The 23679-nt window shown below is 37.1% G+C and overlaps 1 protein-coding gene and 1 pseudogene across 6 annotated transcripts in view; one reads left to right on the forward strand and one right to left on the reverse strand.

Moving 5' to 3' along the window:
• HS2ST1 (heparan sulfate 2-O-sulfotransferase 1) overlaps positions 1–23679 on the forward strand; it is a 224509-nt gene that overhangs the window by 149932 nt on the left and 50898 nt on the right. The gene's annotated exons all lie outside the window — the stretch shown is intronic.
• LOC126073315 (AP-2 complex subunit beta-like) lies at positions 10680–13617 on the reverse strand (annotated as a pseudogene).

Genomic DNA, 23679 nt, shown 5'->3' on the forward strand with positions numbered 1-23679 from the left:
AAGGGTTAAAAATGGACCTGAATATTTGAATGCGAATTGAATGGAAGGTCATTCTGAACCTCCCAGTAATTTTTAAAACAAATTTAAAGCCATCCTTCTTTTTGCTATTGATACATTTGAGACTTTCTTCTTTCATTATTATAACTCAGTTACAGATCATTATAGGAAATTATTTACTTTAACTATCTTGAGGCAGTTATTCCTAGATTGTTCTAGATTGGCACTGACAGCTCTTTACTATCTTTATTATTACTTTTTAAAGTAATCAAGGTTCCCTACTTTAAGTTCTTGTTTTTAAGAAAACATTTTGCTTTTCTCTTCCTTTTATTGCTTTTTTCAACTCTTTGGTCAGTGAAAGCCCCGATAACAAATATTCTTGGCTTAAAAAACTATGAAATGTATATATGGAGACCAATATAATTAAAAGTTTTGAATAGACTCCCTGCTGGATTAACTCCCACAGATTTTCTGGATGAGCAGCTGATTCAGTTTGACCATCTGTGAATACTGCCCTTTATAAAAATACTTTTCTTCCTTTCATCTAGTTCATTCCCAGTCTTTGTTTTTTTCTAGCTCATTTAGTGTGTGGTAAACCCCATCTTTTAATTATGATGGTTCTGTGGTTTGAAAAATAATAAATGATAAATGCCATTGTTTACAAGTTCTAAAAATAATTGTAGAAGGTTTGATTATATATAGTTATGAATTATTTATGGACATTTTTGAGATATATGTAAATACAGTACTGAAATGAATCCCACACATATTTATTACTCAGCTTCAGCACTTATCAACTCATGTCCAGTCTTACTTCATCTATGCCTCCCTTCACCATACCATATCCTAGGTGTCATACCATTTTATCTATAAATCTTCCTCAAGAGGATTATTGAATAATAATTGGTAAATTGGAATGGATGAAATTCAAGAATCCAACTAGATGCTCAGAAGTAATAGGTAATGAAGAAGCTGTGCTAGAAGGGAATATGAAATTTTCTGCTGAAGTTGACTTTGTCCATAGTAGCTATATTACATAAGAAATTGAAGATTTTTCCCAACTTCTGCAGTCTGAAATTGATCAAACATGCAGTCAAGATCCATGATGATTACTAGTGATTGGAATGCAAAAGTTAGAAACAAAGAAGGATCAGTAGTAGGAATATATGGCATTGGTGATAGAAAAGACGCTGGAGATGGCACAATAGAATTTTGCAAAACCAATGACTTGTCCGTTGCAAATATCCTTTTCAACAATATAAACAGTGACTACATATGGACCTTGTAGGATGGAATATACAGGAATCAAATTGACTACATCTGTGGAAAGACACAATGGAAAAACTCAGTATTGTTAATTGGAACAAGGCCAGGGACTGACTGCAGAACAGAACATAGGTTACTCATATGCAAGTTCAAGTTGAAGCTGAAAAATTTAAAACAAGTCCACGTGAGCCAAAGTACGACCTTGAGTGTATACCGCCTGAATTTAGAAGTCATCTCAAGAATAGGTTTGACACATTGAACACTAATGTCCCAAGACCAAAGGAGATGTGAGATGACATCGAGGACATCATATATGAAAAAAAGAAAGAGGTCATTAAAAAGAACAAAACCCATTTCCATTGCCATCGAGTCAATTCCAACTCATAGCAACCCTATTAAAAAGACAGGAAAGAAAAAAAAGACCAAAATGGATATCAGAAGAGATTCTGAAACTTGCTCCTGAATGTAGAGTTGCTAGAGCACATATAAGAAATGATGAAGTAAAAGAGCAGAACAGAAGATTTTAAAGGGAGGCTTGAGAAGACAAAGTAAAATATAACAGTAAATTATTTCATGACAAAAGAAAATTTTAATTTTTTTTGGATTGTGACTATTAATGTTAAAAAGAATTGTTGTCATTAGGTGCCGTCGAGTTGGTTCCAACTCCTAGTAACCCTATGTACAACAGAACAAAATTCTGTTTGGTCCTGTGCCAGCTTCACAGTTGTTATGCTTGAGCCCATTGTTGGAGCCACTGTGTCAATCCATCTCATTGAGGGCCTTCCTCTTTTTCACTGACCCTCTACTGAGCATGATGTCCTTTTCCAGGGGCTGGTACTTCCTGATAACGTGTCCAAAATATGTGAGATGAAGTCATGCCATCCTTGCTTATGAAGAACATTTTGGCTGTACTTTTTCCAAGACAGATTGGTTTTTTCTTCCAGCAGTCCATGGTATTTGAGAATCATTATTCTAGAGCAATTTTTTTTCTTTTTCCTTTTTGTGATTTTTTTTTTTTTTTTTTGCCTCCAGCGTAAAAATTATGGATGGTTTCTCCAGATTTTGGGGGGAAGAAAATAAATTAACAAGGGATTAATATTTTTTTTTTTTTTTGTCTTATGCTGGGTTCTTTAGAGAAGCAAAACCAGTGAAGTGTGTAAATATGTAGAGAGATTTATATCAAGGAAACCACTTGCAGTTGTAGAGGCTGGAATGTCCCAAATCTGTGGATCAGGATAGAGGCTTCTCCTGACTCACATAGCTGCAGGGGGCTGATGAACCCAAGATTGGCAGGTCGGAAAGCAGGGCTCTTGTTCTCAGGCTGTGAAGATAGAGAATCCCAAGATCGGCAGGCAAGACCACAAGACTTCTGATTCTCATACCTGCAGGGGCTGATGAACCCAAGATGGGCAGGCTGGAGAGCAGGGCTTTTGTTCACAGGCTGTGAAGATTAATGAATTCCAAGATTGGCAGGCAAGACCACAAGACTTCTGATTCTCATAGCTCCAGGGGCTGATGAACCCAAGATCAGCAGGTTGGAGAGCAGGGCTCTTGCTCACAGGCTGCGAAGGTCAGTGAATCCCAGGATCAGCAGGTAAGCTGGTAGCTCAAGTCCTAAGAACCGGAGGTCAGACTAACAGGAGGCAGCTACAGGATCCAGAGCAGGTTAAAGCCAGGACATCCACTTATATTCGGATGTAGGCCACATGCCCTAGGAAACTCCCTTTCAACTGAGTGGCTGCTCACAGCAGATTCCATCATGGGGGTGATCACATGTAAACACCGAGAATCACGGCCCAGTCAAGTTGATACGCGGTCTTAACCATCACATTATTCTTCAAGCTATGGTAAGGAGCCCCAGTAGTGCAGTGGTTAAGCACTTAGCTGCTAACTGAAAGGTTGGTGCTTTGAACCCACCAACCGCTGCATGGGAGAAAGATGTGGCAGTCTGCTTCTGTAAAGATTTACAGTTTTGGAAACTCTGTGGGGAGTTCTGCACTATCCGATAGGGCTGCCATGAGTTGGAATCAACTGATGGCAGTGGGTTTGTTTTTTTAAGCTGTAGTAATTGTTTCAGTAAAAATTGTCCTTATAGTGTAAATGTGATATGAGTGTGAACTTTTAATGAACTTCATATTCAAAATACGTAAATACAGTGTGTCAGGCAAAAAAAAAAAAAAAATGAACCTCTAGTAAATCAGAATCACATTTTGAAAGAATCTTGAGGTTTCAAAACCTTTCAAATCATGTCAGGTAAGAAACTATTACACTATTAATAAGTATATGTACCAGGCTTTTCCTTTTGAAAGACTACTAAAAAATAGATGAAAGAGGAAAAGGGCCAGGAGTCTTTGTATTTCTCAAGCTAAAAGAACTGAAGAACAAGCCTTGAGTTGCAATATTGAAGTATTCTATGGGCAGAATTTTGAATGACACAGGAAACATCGAAAGGAGATGGAAGAAATACAGTCACTGTACCAAAGAGATTTGGTCGACATTCAGCCATTTTAGGAGCTAACATATGATCAAGAACCAGTGGTACTAAAGGAAGAGATCCAAGCTGCACTGAAGGCATTGGCAAAAAACAAGGCTCCAGGAATTGATGGGATACCAATTGAGATGTTTCAACAAATATATACAACACTGAAAGCGCTTTTTTGTCTATGCCAAGAAATTTGGAAGGCACCTACCTGGCCAACCGACTAGGTAAGATCCATATTCATTCCTGTTCCAAAGAAAGGTGATCCAATGGAATGCAGAAACTACTGAACAATATCATTAATATCACACACAAGTAAAATTTTGCTGAAGATCATTCAAAACTGGTTGCAGCAGTGCGTTAACAGGGAACTGCCAGAAATTCAAGCCCAGATTCATAAGAGCACATGGAACCAGGGATATCATTGCTGATGTCAGATCTTGGCTTAAAGCAGAGAATACCAGTCAATAAAACCTGTGTTTTATTGACTGTGCAAAGGCATTCGACTGTGTGAATCATAACAAATTATAGATAACATTGTGAAGAATGGGAATTCCAGAATAATTGTTCTCATGTACAACTTGTACATGGACCAAGAGGCAGTTGTTTGAACATAACAAGGGGATACTGGGTGGTTTAAAGTCAGAAAAGGTGTGCGTCAGGATTATATCCTTTCACCATACCTATTTGATCTTTATGCTGAGCAAATAATCCAAGAAGCTGGACTATATGATGAAAGACATGGCATCGAGATTGGAGGAAGACTCATTAATAACCTGCAATATAAAGATGACACAATCTTGCTTGCTGAAAGTGAAGGAGACCTGAAGCACTTACTGATGAAGATCAAAGAGTATAGCCTTCATTATGGATTGCACCTCAACATAAAGAAAACAAAAATCCTCACAAGCAATAAGCGACATCATGATAAACGGAGAAAATATTGAAGTTGTCAAGGATTTCGTTTGTCTTGGATCCACAATCAATGCTCATGGAAAGAAGCAGTAGTCAAGAAATCAAACGGTGTGTTTATTGCATTGGGCAAATCTCCTGCTAAAGATCTCTTTAAAGGGGACTGAAGAAGAATTTTGATGCATTTGAATTTTGGTATTGGCAAATAATATTGAATATACCATGGACTTCCAGAAGAACGAATTAATGTGTCTTGGAATAAGTAGAGCCAGAATGCTCAGTACTTTGGACATGTTATCAGGAGGGAACAGTTTCTGGAGAAGGACATCATGCTTGGTAAAGCAGAGGGTCAGCAAAAAAGAGGAAGACCCTCAACAACAGGGATTGACACAGTGGCTGCAACAGTGGGTTCAAACATAGCAACGATTGTGAGGATGGTGCAGAGCAGGGCAGTGTTTCTTTCTGTTGTATATAGGGTTGGTATGAGTCAGGTCCAACTGGATGGCATCTAAAAACAACAACAATCTTACTGTAAAGCAAAACAGTTACTGGATTTGTATCTTCCCTATTCTGGAGAACTAACTGGTGTGGACTCATTGTTTACTGCATTCTGATGTAGTCAAAACTGAAAAGTAAATGAAGACTTTATTGTTACAGTTCTGTTTTGTATTCTGCATGATTAGTCTGTTCCCTACTATGGGTGTGGTTGTTTGCAACTGAAATGAAATCTTTCTGGTTGAAAAACGTGAACATGTATGTCTTTATGTGCCCGAAAGTTATTTCTAAAATACTACTATGCTAAATGCATCAAGTCTTTTTTTCTATATAGCAGCTTAATATTTGTCAACAAATATATATATATATATATATATATATATATATATATATATATATATATATATATATATATATATGTCAGCCACAAAGTGCATAAAGAATGTCACAGTGGAAAGAAACACAAGACTGTTCAAGATTAAAAACAAAGGTTTTTATTATGGCAAAAAAAAAAAAGGGCAGGCGTTTCTGGAAATGGGGAAATGGGGAAACACAGTGCCTGGAGAATCTCGACAAGGTGCTCTGGGGGATTGCAGTGGTATGGAAGTTAATAAAAGCAAAAACCACAAACAAGGAGGGGGTACAATGGAGCAGTTCTGATTGGTTAATATTTACAAAGTTGCAGGCAGCAGGGTTTTGGTTAACCACCTTTGCAGGGGTTGACCTCCTTTACAGGGGTCGTTCCAGGTGACAGGATTTGGCTGACGGATTTTCCTGGCTTTAAGTACACAGTATTGTAAAGGAGGTCAAAAATACATTTTTCTAGGGGGGCCCAGGGGTAATTTGGCTTAGCTATCGTATTCACATGTTTAAAATCATGTCTAACACCTGCACAAGCTGAATAATCTCTTAACATCAGACTTTTTTTTTTTTTTTTTTACCACAACTTGGTAATAAGCAGAACAGGATGGGCAAAACTGCATTTTTCTGTACAATTACCTGTTTCTAGGTCAGAGGTACAGTGGAAATTTTACAGAAGTGACAGACTTCACTGTATGACACAAGATGCAAATGTAGTTACTTAGGACAAAAGGGATTTGGCCTAGACCTCAGAATGTCAGTCACTTCAGGAGCCTTGATTTTAGAATGCTCTTCTTCAACAGAATTATGCATTTTGTATTTAGGGGGTGGCTATATTTTTTATATTTGTAACATTATATGTTTTGCAAGAGTAAATTTTCTTTGGATTACAAAAGTAATGATGTTTATTTTAGAAAATTTGGGAAATATTGAAAAATGCCACCGTATTTTAAATCTAATAGTAATGAAGATAAAATGCTTTAAAATTTATATAGAATGTTTTAAATGTTGGGCTCAGAACAAATCATTGGTAAATGATCTTTAGCCATTTCAACACCAAAACACTTAGCCAGAGAAGGATTTTGTAGTGTTGAATAATAGCAGTGTCCCATCATGTAATTTTATATTGTGGCAATATTTTTATTTTGCAGTTCTAGGAAGTACAAAAATAGAGGTCTCTTCATAAACCACAATCACAGGCAGTACCCACATTTTTGGACATTACAGCTCTACTTTTTCTTGGTTTCCTAGTTGACACCATTACTGTTCTTATCATCCTGATTTTATTTATTTTATTGAGTCACTAGAATGCAGGCATAGGAATGTGGCAGCTAGACCCCAGGAATGAAATGTCAGGTTATATTTCTGGCTTAACACATAAGGGAGGGGTGTTTTTGAAACTCCTTTTAAAAACTCAACGTAGATAATTGTTTTTACTGCTTTCCTTTGAAGTGGGATGTGTTTTGGTAACTGTCACAGATTGTTATTTAAGTTAGCAGCAATTATCTTCTGGTTGTTTTAGCCTTTCTGAGAAGCTGCTCTTATAGATTTGAGTAAATGGAGGTAGTAAATGAGAATAAGGTGGAGAAATACTAAGCTAGTTCTTTTTTAAAGAGTAAAGTAGTAATTATTGCCTATGGAGTTGTACTCAAGAATCCAGGTTTAGTTTTTCTTAATTTATTACCTTTAATTCCTACTTCTCTATTCAAGAAAAGTGAGAAATAAATGACGCTTTTTGCACTGAGTATAGATAGTTTAAATAGACATCAATATGTGTATATATGGCTTCTGTAATTTTAAAAGCCTGTGTAGGGCCGCTATTTTGACAGCACTGGGTTTGGTTTGGTTTTTGGTTTTGCCAGGTCATTAAAATTACCATTGTTTTCTGTAACATGAGAGAGCTAGCATGTTTGTAAAGTTAAGGGAAAAAGAGAAGGTACAAAAGTGTTTCTATGTTATGATTACTTTTTAATTAAAAGCATAGGAAAAAACAGCAAAGACACGTTCCCAAATATTACAGTGGTGATATTTTGATGTTGAGATTATATGTGGTTTCCTCCCGTTTTTCTGGTTTTGTGAATCCATCTTTTTCAGGAGCGTGTTTGCTTTTACAAGAAGAAAAAAAATGAATTCAAAAGACCTCAGGAGCCCCTGTTTTCATTGAGATTAAGCCACCGTTTTGTCGGTTGATGCATGAGGGAATTGTACCTTAAATATTTTAAGTGAAAATATTAAGCATGCACTCATTCATGCACGTAACAAAACATAAAAAAGCCTTTTTCTTTTCTTTGAGTATGGGTCTATTTTTGGAAGTTCCACCTTATCTTTGTTTTGTAAAGCACACTCACAATACTTAATGTTTTCCTGTTTGAGTTTCTTTAAAATGTAACAAAAACTTAAGACTTTTGCAAAACAATCTGGATTTCCTCCAGCTTTTTCCCTGTAGTCTTTTCCAATGGTCTTGCCAATGTTTGATTCAAGAGCAGTTTTATCTGGTATTTTGAGAGCATTCAATTTTATTTTCATGGAAGCAACAGCCCTCTTTCTGTACTCATATTTCATTGATTTATGAAATTATAAGAAATGTAGCTGGTATAAACTAGTTTGGGAACACACAGCCGACTAACAGGTAAATTTTTGTGAAACTATCAACTTCATTGTCTTGTTTATTTGTGTATATATTTTTCAATTTGTACTCTTTTGGGAGGAGAGCCTTGCTTTAAGTCGGCATAATTTTGACATTCATTCGTGTTGTATATATTAATAGTTCATTCCTTTTTACTGGTGAGTTGTAATCCATTGTTTGCTTATACCACTATTTGTGTAGTCATTAACTTGTTAATGGACATGTGCCTTTCTTCCTGTTTTGGGCTATTAAAAATAAGCCTGCCATGTACATTTGGGTGGAAGACTGTGTGTGGACATATGCTTTCATTTCTCTCGGGTAAACACCTGGAGATGGAATGGCTGGGTTGTATGTTTAATTTTTTAATAAATGATCAGACTGTTTTCCAACGTGGTTGTCCCATTTTATAATCCCACCAGCAGTGTATGAGAATCCCAGTTCCTCCACATCCTTGTCAAGATTTGATATGATCAGTCTTTAATTTTAGCCATTTTAATAAGTGGCTTATTGTATTTCACTGTAATTTTTAATTTTCTTTTCCCTAATGATTAACAATGTTGACCATCTTTTCACAGTCCTACCTGTTAAGACTATTTTATCTTTTTGTGGAAAAAGTCCAAATCTTTTGCTCATTTCTAAAACTTGGATTAGTTGCTTTCTTGTTGTAAAGGCTTTTTAATATATGTGTATTTTAGATATAGATGTTTTGTTAGCTGTATATTTTGTAAATATTTTCTCACGGTGTGGTTTTCTTTTTAATTTTCATGTCACTCAATTTTGATAAAGTCCTGTGTATTGATTTTTGCCTTTGTAGTTCTTGCTTGTTGGATCATAGTTAAGAAATCTTTGCAAAACCCAAACTTATTAGGAGTATGCTTCTTCGAGAAGTTTTATAGTTTTAGCTCTTACAGTTAGTTTGAGTATATTTTTGTGTAAGGTCTGAAGTAAAGCGAAGAATTTTTTTGGCTGCCCAGTTTTTATACCATTGGCTGAAAAGGTGATCATTTCCCCCATTGACTTGCCTTGCCAGCTTTGTCAAGTATCAGCTCACCATATTTGTGTGATTGTGTTTCTAGATCACTATTCTTTTCCATAAGGGAGCTTTGGTGGTGCAGTGGCTAGATGCTCAGCTGCTAACCGGAAGGCTGGCGGTTTGAACGCACCAGCTGCTCCTCAGGAGAAAGGTGTGGCAGTCTGCTTCTGTAAAGATTATAGCCTTGGAAACCCAGTGGGGCAGTTCTGCTCTGTCCTACAGGGTTGCTATGAGTTGAAATGTACTCAGTGGCAATGGTTTTGTTTTTGGGTTTGGTGTTCTTTTCCATTGATCTAAGTGTCTGACTTTATGTCTGGATTACTGTAATTTTATAGTAAGTCTTGAAATCAAGTAGTGTAAGTCCTTTATTTTTGTTGTCTTTTTCAAAACTGTTTTAACTATTTTCAGTCTTTAGCATTCCATATAAATTGTAGATTCATCTGGTCAATTGATACCAAAAAGCCTGATATGATTTTATATTAGGATTGCATTGCAACTATAGATCAGTTTTGGGAGAATTGACATCTTAAAAATATTAAGTCTTTTGAATGTCAACGTGGCACATTTCTCTATTTAGTTCTTATTTCTCTCAGCAATGTTTTATAATTATTGTTGTAAAGTCTTAAACATCTTTTGTGAAATTTACCCATATTTCCTATTTTCGTGCTGTTAACAAATGGTGGTTTTAAAATTTTTTATTTCTGATTGTTATTTTTTATATAGAAATGCAATTGATTTATATATATTGATTTTGAATTCTAGTAGTTTTTTTGTAGCTTTCTTAGGAATTTCTACACAATCATGCTATCTGTGACATGACAAAACATAATTTTACTTCTTGCTCTCCCATCTGTATATCTGTTCTTCTTGTCTTATTATACTGGCTAGAGATTCCAGGATAGTTTGCACAGAAGTGGTGAAAGCAGACATCCTTGCCTTTTTCCCAGTCTTGGGGTGAAAGAATCAAGTCTTTCAGTAAAGTATGATGTTAGCTGTAGGTTTTTCAAAGATGTTCTTTTATCAGTTTGAGGAACTTCTATTCCTAGTTTGCTGGAATTTTTATCTAGAATGGATGTTGGATTTTTGTCAAATGCGTTCTCTGCTTTTGGTTGAAATGATCATACAGTTTTTCATTTAACTTGTTAATACAGTGAATTACATTGATTTTTTTTTATGTTTCAGTGACATTTTTCTTTGCTTTAATATTTTTTTCCTTTTTCTGTTTTTGAAATGAGCTCTCGATTACAAAATATCAAACCACACTCAAGAGCGGGTATAGAAAACACTAGCCGTTGGCACAGCATGGAGAAGCCCACAAGTAAGGACAGACAGCAGCAGCAGGCGGCGAGAGTTCGGAAGTGATTGAAGCAGTGGTTACAAATGTTCACAGAAAGCTAAAAATATCCAACAGGTTGTGCCCTAATGTTAGCACAGGTTAGACTAGTCACTGCCTTGATGGGTGGCCTCAGTGTGTTTGGGTTCAGATTCTCTATACATCAATACAATTTCTTCTAGTTAAGAGCTCTTGGCGTGCACCAATCACAGGGTGGCTGGAGAACACTGGACCAGCCCATTAGTTTTTCAGAATGCTGTTGTCTAGGTTGGGGGTCATAAACCTGATAGATGTACTGAGAGACTTCAGGAACTCTACACTTCAGTGGCAGCATATAATTGGGGTTTCCTGGGTGGATACATAGCTTGTCCAAAATCCAAATGCCGTCAGTGAGCTTCAAGGGTTGGTACAGCATGTCCTGCCCTTCAGCATTCCTCTTGGCAATAGTATGAACATTGTTGTTTTGCAATTCTCTGGAAACAGTGTCAGCATTTAAATGACATTTCTTAATCTGAAGTTGAAGTTAATTTTCATTGGGAGTATCCTTCCATGTTGCCAGGAAGACCTGGCGCACCATTTTGTCATCTTCTACTAAAAGCACATTGAGTGGGATGAGGCGGCGGAAATAGAAGACATCAATATTGTTTTTCACAGCCACCTGCAGGTTATTCAAAGGTTCCATCTTCATGACTGGGCCTAAGGTGTTGAGAGACAGGGAGACATCAATGCTCTGGTTTGGCATCAGTGGTGTATAGATGGCCAAAGGAGTACTGGGGATGACACCAAAGCTGTTCTTGTCAAACTGGATGGCAAAGTCTGTCATGTGCTGCAGAGCTTTATTGGTGAAGTTCATTTCCGTATAGCTGTGTCCTTGGCAGTGAGTGAATGTTCCTGAAATCTCTAAGCCTTTCGCCTTTACTGCAGGCAGCCAGACAGCCTTTGGAGCCACATATCCACCAGGTGCCTTGCCTATTCCTGTGGATAGTTCAAAAAGGTCATTCAGACCACTGCTGACCACAGCAGGAGTAGGCGAAGGAGCAAAGGTTGCAGGCACTGATGATGGGATGAAGGACTGCCCAACCAGACTATCTAGTCCTCCTCCCAAGAGATCCACTCCTCCCATCTCTATGGATGATACCTGTGGCACACTGACCAGGGGACGAAGGTCAACGTTCAAAAGGTCCCCTAGAAGGCCACCTTGAGATGGTATAACCTGAGCTGTTCCAGGTTGGTTGCAGTGGTGGTGCCAACAGGGCTGTCACCTGCATCAGTGCTCCCATGATGAATTGGCAAGTATTTGCAGTGGATTCCATAACTTCCTTCTACAAAATCATTGGGAGGCTTATGGTACACAGAGGCCAAAGAACCAATGTGGCAGATTAGTTCGTCCAGCAGAGTTGGCTCAGTAAGGTCTGTTTCCTTGGAGATCAGTGACTTCTCAGACAAGACTACTACTTTGGCTGAGACAGGGTCTGTTGAGAGAAGGTGCCAGTAAATATAGCCTCGGTCTCGAAGGTCAGGGTTACCAGAATCCTGGGTTGCCAAACTCAAGACTTGCTGGACCAGTTCCTGTGTTTCTGATGATTTCTTAAGAAACAACTTCACTATGGCAGTAAGCAGAGTAAGCTGCACCTGGGTGGTTTCATCATGAAAACCCTCTAGGAAGCTCTCTAGTAACTCATCTGCATTGTCAATTCTTTCAGCATATTCTCCCACGATCCAAATCATAGCTGCTCGAGCATCTGGCTCATCGAGCCAGTCTAAGTTCTCACATAGAGTAGCAATGGTACCTTCATACTTATTGGGATACTTGAGGAAGATGTCCTGGATGACAACAGTTGCCTCTTGGACCACATAATTTACTTTAGTCTGGATGAGATCAAGCAATGTGCTTACACAGCGCTCTGCAGATTGCTCCACCTTGATGGCACACCATCCATGGCCTGCACAGCTTTGCGAACAAAGTCAACATCCACCTCTGTGGCATATTCCTTCAGTTCTTCAAAACCTGTGCAGTGTTGGCTTGGGATGCCAAACGAATCATGATGTCCAACTTCTCTAGTTTAACATAGATGGGATCGTTGTACTTCACTAGGAAGACACTGATTTCCTGCTTCAAGATTTCAAGCCTTTCCTGGACAATTAGGTTGATGTTCCTCAAGGCGGCATACTGCACCTCTGCCTCCCCAGACGGCAAAATGACAAGTGGAGGGTCTAACTTCTTCAGCAGCATATTGTAGTAGTCAGAGTCCTTGGGTAACAACTCTAGAAATTTCATTAGGACTTTTACTGCCAAGAGCACCACTGCTGCGTTGGCATGGGATAGCCAGGGAGTTACCTGCTCACAGATGGTCTGAGCCCCCCGGTCGTCTTTAGGGTTTTAGTTAGATAGGCAGTCAAGGATGAAAATCTGGCCCTATTCAGTGCACTCATTCAGGGCTGTCAGTAGCTTATTAATGTTCTGTGGGTTTGGATTAAGTAGATTGCTGTTGGGTGAGCCTTGCTGATTTCAGATAACGCTGCTACAGCACTGGCCACCACCATTGGATTTGAATCTGCTATGAGATCTCACAGAGAATCCAGGAATCCCTGATCTTCCACCATTTGGGTATTGATATCATGGAACTTTGCCATGCAGACCACAGCAGTTTTCTGAACATAGGAGTCTTCATCCTTCAAGCACTTCCGGAGGGGCTCACAGAGAGATTCTGTAATCTTGTCTACCCAGATGCAGCCCATGGTTCTGACTGCCAAGGCTCGAATCAATGGATGGGGGTCTTCACAGTCCTTCACAAACTGTTGACAGCCATGATGGCCATGTCTGGCTGACTCCTGACGTAGTTCATCAAGTAGAGATATGAGTTTCTTTAGTTCTAGGTTGTCAGTCTGCATACAGTTCACTACATCTGGAAAGAGAGCTAACATCCTTTCCACGGTCATAGCAGCAATCAATTTCTTCACAGCCTCCTTCCTCTTTTCTTTCTTTTCATTGTTGAGTTCAGCCTTTAGTTCAAAGATTTCTCCGTTGTTATTGGTTGTGAAGTACTTGGAGTCAGTCATGGTTTTGGATCTTTAATGTGCACCGGAGGCAAGGGTGGGGTAGGCAGCAGCAGCCAGAGAGCACAGCCTCAGTGCTGGTGTAATGGTTTCCTGCCCGTCGTGATTCCTTCTCCAGGTCTCTACATTGATTTTTAAAAACGTTAAACCAACATTGCATTCCTAGGATAAACAACATGGATATGATGATGATTATTTTATGTATGTTGGATTTAGTTGTTAAATTTTGTGAGTAATTTTTGCCTCTGTTCATGAGAGGTATTAGTTGCTAGTTTTCTTGTAATGTCTGTCTGATTTTGGTATCAGAGTAATGCTGACCTTGTAGAATGAGTTGGGAAGTGTTCTCTCATCTTCATTTCTCTTTTTTTTAATACATGTTTGATAGAATTACCCAGTAAAGCCATCAGGGCCTATTGGTTTATTTGTGGGAAGGTTTTTGTCTATATATTCAATTTTTTTTAATTAATAAAATGTTATTCAGTTTAATCTGCTGCTTCTTGTGAGCTTCATTAACTTGTGTTTTAAGTAATTTGGCCATTACATTTCCGTTGTCGAATTTATTGGTGTAGAGTTGTTTATCATATTCCTTTGTTATCTGTAGTAGTATTTGCTATTTCCTTTCTCATTCCTAATAGTGATAACCTGTTTCTTTTTTTCCTTTTTCTTATTGGTCTGGTAATAGAGGTTTATCAATTTTATTCATTTTCTCTAAGAACCAGCATTTGGTTTTATTGATTTTTCTTTGTTGATTTTCTGTTTTCAGTTTCACTGATTCTGTTTTTATTTGTTCTTTTTCTAGTTTATTAGGATGGGGCTTAGGTCACTGATGGTAGTTATACCTTTCTTCTTTTTTAATATAGTCACATAATGCTGTAAGTTTCCCTCTAAGCGCTGCTAGATATATCTCACAGATTTTGATGTTTCATTTTTATTAATTTTAAAATACTTTTCTAATTTTCCTTTTGACTTTTTCTGTTTTGGAGGCGGCCCATAGTTTTGGGGGTCTCTCCAGTCTCTGTTAGACCATTAAGTCTGATCTTTTTACGTGAATTTGAGTTTTGGTCTACATTTTTCTCCTGCTCTGTCCAGGGCTCTCTGTTGTATTCCCTGTCAAGACGGTCATTGGTGGTAGCTGGGCACCATCTTGTTCTGGCCTCAGGCTGGTGGAGTCAGTCTGTGGTTCATGTGGTCCTTTAGTCATTTGGGCTAATGTTTTCCTTGTGTCTTTGGTTTTCTTCATTCTCCTTTGTGCCAAACTTCTAAGACCTGAGACACCACTCACCAAAATGGGATGTAGAACATTTTCTTAATAAACTTTGTTAATGCCAGTTGGCCTGGATGTCTCCTGAAATTATTGTCCCCAGGTCCTGACTTTTACTTTTACCTGTGGGTTATTCGAAGCATGTTATTTAGTTCCCAAATAGTTGTGGATTTTTCAAATATCCTTCTGTTATTGGTTTCTAATTTAATTCCATTGTAATTAGAGAACATACTTGGGATGATTTGAATTCTTTGTTTTATGACTCAGAATATGGTCTATCTTAAGTGTTCTGTGTGTACTTGCAAAGAGTATGTATCTGTATTCTGGTTGAAGTGTTCTATAAATGTCATTAAGGTTCAAATTGGTTGACAATATTGTTCAAGTTTTTTGTATCCTTACTGATTTTCTGTCTATCCATTTTATCAGTTATTGAGAGAATGATGGTGGTATCATTGACTATACTTATGGATTTGTTTTTCTTTTGAGTTTTTTATTTGTATGTTTTGAGAATCTCTTATAGATGCACAAATGTTTCAGATTGTTGTGTCCTTTTGATAATTATGAAATAATCCTCTTGACCCTTAGTAATATTCTTTGCTCTGAAATCTTGTTATTAATATGGCTACACCACCTTTTTTGGATTCATAATATACTGGGTTTTTTTTTTTTAATATATCTTTTTCCATTCTTTTCATTTTAACTTATTTGTTTCTTTTATTTAAAGTGGGTTTCCTATAAGCACCATATAATTGAGTCTTGCATTTTTATTCAGTCTGACAATCTCTGCCTTTTAATTGGGGTGTTTGAATCGTTTACTTTTAATGTGCGAAATACTAGTTTTAATAATTATAAGTATGGATTTAAAAATTTGGTTACTTTAATGGATTTAATTATATAACTTCTTTCATAAAACTTAATTTCCATTAAAATCATTTCATTTTGTTTAAACTTATTGTATCTAGTTTATCTTAGGCCACTTAAAAACAAAGAAAGCCAAAGTTGGGAAATAAGATAGAACTGCATTACTACATTCCTCCAAAGAGTTCTTTCGTGATGTGTTAGTTATAGAAGGGCAAAATAGAGAGTGGTACTCTCAGGGTCACAAATTGGAGTCAACAAAAATGTATAAACCAGATTCCAGTATTGTTGCAGTATGCTTTTTAATGGCTCCTATTTGGTACAGGTTTTAGATTATCTGGGATCTTACATCACCTTGGGAATTTTTTTAAAGATACTGATTACCCAGTACCTCCCCAGCCCAATCTCTGATCGTTATGCCCTGGAATCCATTTTAAGATAACATAACTCTCCATATGATTCTTAGATTCTTCTGGGTTTGAAAACCGTTGTGTGTGCTGGTTATTTGAACATGTTAATCTCTAACTTCTCTGATCCATAGTCTTCTCTTGGTGCCATTAGAGGAAAAAGCCCTGAGGCTTAGGTGTTAAACACTCAGAATGTCATACCTGCATAAAACAATCTTGACATGCTGTGTGTAACATTGCTAGGTTAATAGAGATCAAATCACATGAAACCTTCACTTTAACACCATCCTTCCTTTGGTTGCTCAGTAAAAGATTGTATCTCCTATATGGTTTAATTTAGTAATACCATGTTGCTTTCGTTAAACAAATCTTTTGAGTTTGTACAATGTGCTGGGTAACAGTCATCACCTTTCTTTTATAGAAAGAAGGTAGTTTTTTAAAAACTTATGTTTTCTCCCCAAAAGATACATGAATTCTACTTCTCTGATTTTTAAGTTTCTGCAGTTTGTTTGGTCTCAGTGTAGAGTCCCTGGGTAGTACAGTTAACATGCTCCGCTGCTAACTGAAGAGCTGGAGGTTCAGATTCACTCAGAGGTGCCTTGGAAGAAAAGCCTGGTGATCTGTTTTCAGAAAATCAGCCATTAAAAACTCTATAGAGCACAGTTCTACTTTGGCACACATGAGGTCACCATGAGTTGCAATTAACTTGATGGCATCTGGTTTGGTTTTTGGTTTAATAATACAAAATTAGAATGTACTTACTTAAGTTGCCTGATTCAAGGAGATTAAAAGGTTAAGGAATAAATAGTTTTGCATAGTTGTTACTTTGCCTTCATCCGCATTAATTTTATCAACCTATACCTTTAAACACATGGAGTCACTGTGGGTGAGAATCGACTCAACAATGGGTACCTTTACATAATGATTATAATTTTATTTTTAGCATGGGAAAATCAGTTAAAAAGTACATGGGTTTGAAAGCTGATATAGGATATGTACAGATTGTTTTGCAATAATTTATTATAAAGTAGATACTAAAGTGACTGTTAATAGTATTGTGTGGTAAATGTTCAGTTATCTGCAAGATAAAGAATGTTTTACTTAGTTGAGGGTTTTTTCCATATGACACTTGGATTATCAATATTTTACATAATCAAAATACAGTAAAACATGTTTTAAGACACATATGGTCAAGTTTTAATATTCGATGACTGATAAGGCTGGATAGAATTTCCTGTATGGCAGGTCATTATTGAGACTTCTACTTATTATTGCACCGTAGGCATGTGGAATTGCCAACTAATAAAGAATTGTAGTTAACAGGATACTGTTATTTGTCACAGACAAAATGTAAAAGAAGAGAATGTTGAAAGTTTGTATTTAAAAATGAACTTTTCTAGAATAATGTTTAAAAGCCCATTAAAAGTGTAAATCCATCTAGAAAGCTAAAATCCAACTAAAAGCTCCTTATAAAATATAAAAAATTAGTTTTAAAACTCAATTTTTCAGTTTTAAATAACAATGAGTAATATGCAGTCTACTTGAACTTCAGTTTTTAACTATTTCAGTAAACTTGTTATTGGTTGCCAGCAAGTCAGCTCTGAATCATGGTGACACTTCGTACAACAGAGTGAAATGTTTTCTGGTCCTTCACTGTCTTCAGGATCATTGGTATGCTCAAGTCCATTGTTGTGGCCACCGTATATTTTGGTGCTGTCCCATCTGCGGACTCATCTTCCAGCACTATATTGAACAATATTCTGTTGTGATCCGTCGGGTTTTCACTGGCTAATTTTTAGAAGTAGATCACCAGGCCTTTCTTCCTAATCTGTCTTAATCTGCAAACTCTGCTTAAACCTGTCTACCATGGGGTGACCTGCTGACATTTGAAATACTGGTGGCATAGCTTCCAGCATCATAACAACACACAAGCCCCAACAGTATGGCAAACTGATAGATGGGTGGTGGTTTAGTTAGTAAACTAGAATTGGAAATTGTAATCTAATCAGAATTTCTTCATGTAATTTCAGTAAGTTAGGACTGGAAATTGTAGTCTAATCAGAATTTCTTCATATATAGTAGAATGTTACAAAATGGACTATAACATAGTTCTTGAATTCATGGCTGTGCCCAAAAGTGATAATCTCAGACTAAAAATGTCAGGGGAGCATACCATGAAGGTCAGTCAGAATTAATAAATGTTGCATTTTCAAAGGTTTGTTAACAGTTTATTCTCATGAGTAGTTTAAACATTTTACTTGTGCTTCCCATAATGATGGTTAAAGCATCCTCGAAGGAGGAACTGCCTAGCCTTACAAGACCTAATGGTTGGTGAGGAGCAATGAGGGAGATAGAACACCTATGTAACCCAGTAGAATCAATGCCATGAGTTAGAGGGTAACAGATGTCATGATCAGAACACTCTCACAACTAGTTTATACCATGAAGTTGAGTAGCATTTTTTTCCCACAAACTAAGCCATATCTAAAATTATCACAAATTCCAAATTAATGGGGGCACCAATTAATTCGTTACGTGCAAAAGAATATATTCTGCTTCTGTCTTCTTAATAAACCAACAGAAATGCTCTCTAGAATGCTGATTCTCAAAAGTGTCCCTGGACCATCATACAGCATAATCTTGGAACTTGCTAGAAATGCAATTTCTCAGGCTGTACTGAATTAGTAACTTGTGGCAGGAGAAGTAAGAGGGAGGTAAGAATCTGTTTGAAGATACCCTCCAAGTGATTCTGATATACTCAAATTGAAAACCAGTTCTCTAGAAAGTGATGTATATCAAACTTGTGAAATAATAGCAAGTTTTCAGCATCACTAATTCTAATTCTCGAACAGCTGTTGCATTAAGTTTTAGTTAATGATCTCCAAACCCAGCTGGAGATGAGTCTCAGTTGCTCTTTTTCTTTTTACTTACCAGTGAATGAAGCACCAGGTGCAGTTGTTGAAGTGTGAAAATAATTCAGCTTTGTAGACAGTGCTGGCATTTCTTTCTTAATTTTGAAAATGCTTTAATCTTGGTATGGCATTTATTTCAACAGTGAAGCCATGCCTATTTTAATGGCAGTTTGGACTTCTAAGAATTGAGAAAATCTCTGAATTTTCCTGCTAGTTTAGTATCAAAATTAATATTTTAGCTGGATGACAAAGCATACGTATAGTTTAGTTCCTTCTATTGTATCACCCTCTCCCCCCAGTGTTTACATTTTAATAGTAATTTTTAAGTGTCTTTTGTGAATAATTTACTATCTTCTTCACATCTTCCATATTATCACATATTATCCATATTATTTTCACTCTGGGAAAAAAAATGCCATCAGAGATTTATTCTAGTTAAAGGTATTCTGTAGTAGTGAGGCCCAACTATGCCCACTAACGTCCTCAAGAAACATCCAAAGGCATATCATTAAGAGTGACACAAGTATGTCTTAATACTCATTATCTGTTGAATCCAAAAAATCCAGTGCCATCGAGTCAATTCCGACTCATAGCGGCCCTATGGGACAGAGTGGAACTGCTGTTGAAGTGGTACTAAACAATGAATATTTGAAAGTGGACAACAAGGTCAAAAACACTTACAATGCTCATTAATAAATAAGCACATATCTTGCAGTGATACTAAAGAATTTTTTTTGTTGTATTAAACATATTTTATAGGTAGTGTTGGTAGTAGAGATCTTTAAGTCAAGGGCAGTGGTCTCAAAATTCTGTTTCAACTTAGCAACGCCCAACAAGTTTTTAACTCTGTACTCTGCCTGCTTAATCTTACTCATGCCATTGACATTAGCTGCTGTCTTTGTGTTGGAACTCCTGAATTTCTATCTTTAGTTCAGAAATTTCTCCTGAAAATGTAGATCATCAGCAGCCTACACATTACTACATCCATAGTCCATGGGCACCTGAAATTCACTGACTAAAATAGATCATGTAAGTTTCCTTCACACTAGCCCCGTGACATATATTGATATGTATATATTACATTAAAAACCTAGTTTTTAATTGGTCTTGACTCCAGATGTTCACATAGTACCTCATTCTCCATTAAAATACCTTTCCGACTATGTCTAGAAATCCCACAAGAATGTCTCAAATGTATTTAAAAATAAAAAGTAGAACCCTCTCCATCTCTCAGGTGTGTGCTGGTCACCTCTTTGTTCACTGGGCAACTATCTTCAATCAAGCATCATCATCTCTGCTGCTGTCCCAAGAGAAAATGCCAGAACGTGCTAGGGTCTTCCTGGTGCCAAAATTGATGCTATGTTCCATGTAGAAATGGAGAAAATTCTGATATCTCACATTTGTGTCCTGCTTTATCATCCATGAACCTGCTTTGTGTTTGAATGTGAGGAAATGGCTAACACCAAACAGTCGTACTTTCCCGCACATAGTATGCACTTATTGCTAGGAAGCACTTACACACCCTAGGACTAAATTTCTCACCACTACCCATGCACGTACCCATTCCTATCTAGTCGATTTCCACTCATAGCGACCCTGTAGAACAGAATAGAACTGCCCCATTGGGTTTCTAAGGAATGGCTGGTGGATTCGAACTACCTACCTTTTACCTTAACCACTGTACCACCAGGGCTCCACTCCTGCATGTAGATGGGGTCATATGAGCAGTTTTTGCCAAGATGATTGTTATGGGTTGAATTGTGTCCTCCCAAAATAGGTGTTGTAAATCCTAACCTCTATGCCTGTGGCTATAATTCCATTTGGGAATGGGTTGTCTTTGTTATGTTGATGAGACAGGATTAGCATAGGGTCTATCTCAAATCAATCTTTTTTGAGATATCAAACATTCCAAGATAACTTTTAGTTCTTTTTTAGATTTTTTTTTTCTAAGCATTGAATTTTTTTCAACAATTCTTTGTATGACATGGTCCATCCAGCTCATTTCCATTTTGAATACACTCTAGTTTTTAATGTACCTCTTAAAATGTGCCCAAAACGACACATAATATTCCTATGCAATTGAATACAGATTTTTCAGAAACTATTCCTTCCTGTGGTTTAAGATACTGTATTTTGGTTAGGAATATAGGCTTTGGTATCAGACAGATAGGAGTTTGAATCTGACTTTATTCTTAACAATTCTGTGATTAATCTGAGTTTAAATTAATATAATGTTATAGCATTGTTGGAAGAAGTAAATGAAATGATGCACATTTAAAGAGGTAGAATTATTCCTAGCCCACAATAAAGGCCCACTAAGTGGAAGCACTTGTTACTATGATAATTACATGCCTATCAGTGCAGCCTAAAACTGTCATAGATGTTTTTGCATCTGCTTCGCACTACTGTTAAACAATTTTGTAATCAAATTTACCAGTGTATCTGTTACTTATCAACTTTTTGTCATTCCCTGAACTTTCACACCTTCCTCCATTGTCTTTCTCTGCGTTTTGAAAGCCATCTCCGTCCTTTCAAGGTCAGCTTATTCAGTGTACTTTTCTAGAGAAATTATTTGCCCTGTTTTTGAATCCAGAAGGATTTTGTCTTCTTTTTTATGTCATTTATTATAATGACATTTGTTAAATTTTATAAAAGATGAAAATAGTCATAGTTCATGTGAGAAGTTTGTAAATAGGTGACAGATGATTTGAGATGTAATATCTCGGTAAAGCTCAAGAGAAGGAAAAAACAGGTGAGATGGATGCCCATCTTGTACCAGAGTATTTTTTTTCAAGAGGTTGAAATATGTAAAAACCAAGCCTTGAAGTCAGCTCACCTCTGATTTTTAACTATAATATTTTATATTTTACAAATAGATACCCATTGCCATTGAGTCGATTCTGACTCATAGTGGCCCTATAGGGCAGAGTATAACTGCCCTGTAGGGTTTCCAAGGAGTGGCTGGTGGATTCGAACTGCTGAGCTTTTGGCTAGCAGCTGTAGCTCACCGTAGCTCTTGACCACTGTACCACCAGGGCTCTATACTTCCCGCAGAAATATAATTTTTCTATAATTTTACTGCTGTCTAGTCAATTCTGACTCATGGCACCCCATGTGTGTCAGAGTAGAATTGTATTCCCTAGGATTTTCAGTGGCTAATTTTTCAGGTGCAGATCACCAGGCCTTTCTTCCAAGGTGCCGCTGGGTAGACACAAATCTCCAATCTTTTGGTTAGGAGCTGAGCGCTTTAACCATTTGCACCACCCAGGGAAACCTATGTCTGTAATAATGTAATACTGTATTTAACTGTGAGGCTCTACTCCATCCTAATAGAGAAACACAATAAATCTCAGACAACCAGAATGATGTGAAGCACAGACTAAAGTCAGACCTAGGATGGTATCCTGATCTCATTACTCAGCTGGTGACTGTTTAATTTCTTTGAGATTTCATTTCCTTATCTAAATAAGGATAATAATAGTGCCTCTACAGAAATAAAAAATAGAATCCCATGATCACCTCAAGCAATCCAGAAAAGGCATTTGATAAAGTCCAACCCACATTCCTGTTAAAAACTCTGGAAAAAAATAGGAACAGAAGGGAAATTCTTCAGTGTAATAAAGGGCATCTATATAAAACCAAGAAACCCTGGTAGCATAGTGGTTAAGTGCTATGGCTGCTAACCAAAGGTTCAGCAGTTTGAATCCACCAGGTACTCTTTGGAAACTCAATGGGGCAGTTCTACTCTGTCGTATAGGGTTGCTATGAGTTGGAATTGACTCAACGGCACTGTGTTTGGTTTTTTTTGGATACAAAACCAACAGCCAACATCATTCTCCATGAAGAGAGGCTAAACATTCCTCCTGAGAACAGTAACAAGACAAAGATACCCTTTATCACCACTCCTATTTAACATTGTGCTGGAAGTCCTAGCTAGAGCAGTAAGGCAAGAAAAAGAAATAAAGGGAATCTAAATTGGAAAGGAAGAAGTAAAACTGTCCTTGTTTGTAGATGATATGATACTATACATAGAAAACTCAAAAGACTATGAGAAAACTACTGAAACTAATATAAAGATTCCATAGAGTAACGGGGTACAAGATAAACATACAAAAATTAGTTGGATTCCTATACACCAATAAAGAGAATGACAAAAAGGGAATCAGGAGAATAATACCATTTATCATAGCCCCTAAAAAAATAAAATACTTAGGAATAAATCTGAACAGGAATGTAAAAGATCTATACAAAGAAAACTAGAAAACACTACTGGAAGAAACCAAAAGTGACCTATGTAAATGGAAAAACATACCAGGCTCATGGATAGGTATACTTAACATTGTGAAAATGTCAGTTCTATCTAAAGCGATCTACAATTACAGTGCAGTCCTAATCCAAATACCAACAACATTCTTTAAAGAGATGAAAAAAACTAGTCATTAACTTTATATGGGGAGGGAAGAGGCCCCGGATAAGAAAAGTACTGTTGAAGAAGAATGAAGTAGGAGGACTCATACTACCTGACCTCAGAACGTACTGTACAGCTATGGTAATCAGAAACAGCTTGGTACTGGTACAATGATAGACACATTGACCAATGGAACAGAATTGAGACCCCAGATGTAAATCCATCCACCTGCAGTCACCTAATCTTTGACAAAGGGCGAAGTCCCTTAAATGGGG

Source organism: Elephas maximus, chromosome 3, assembly GCF_024166365.1.
Source record: "Elephas maximus indicus isolate mEleMax1 chromosome 3, mEleMax1 primary haplotype, whole genome shotgun sequence".
Taxonomy (NCBI): Eukaryota; Metazoa; Chordata; class Mammalia; order Proboscidea; family Elephantidae; genus Elephas; species Elephas maximus.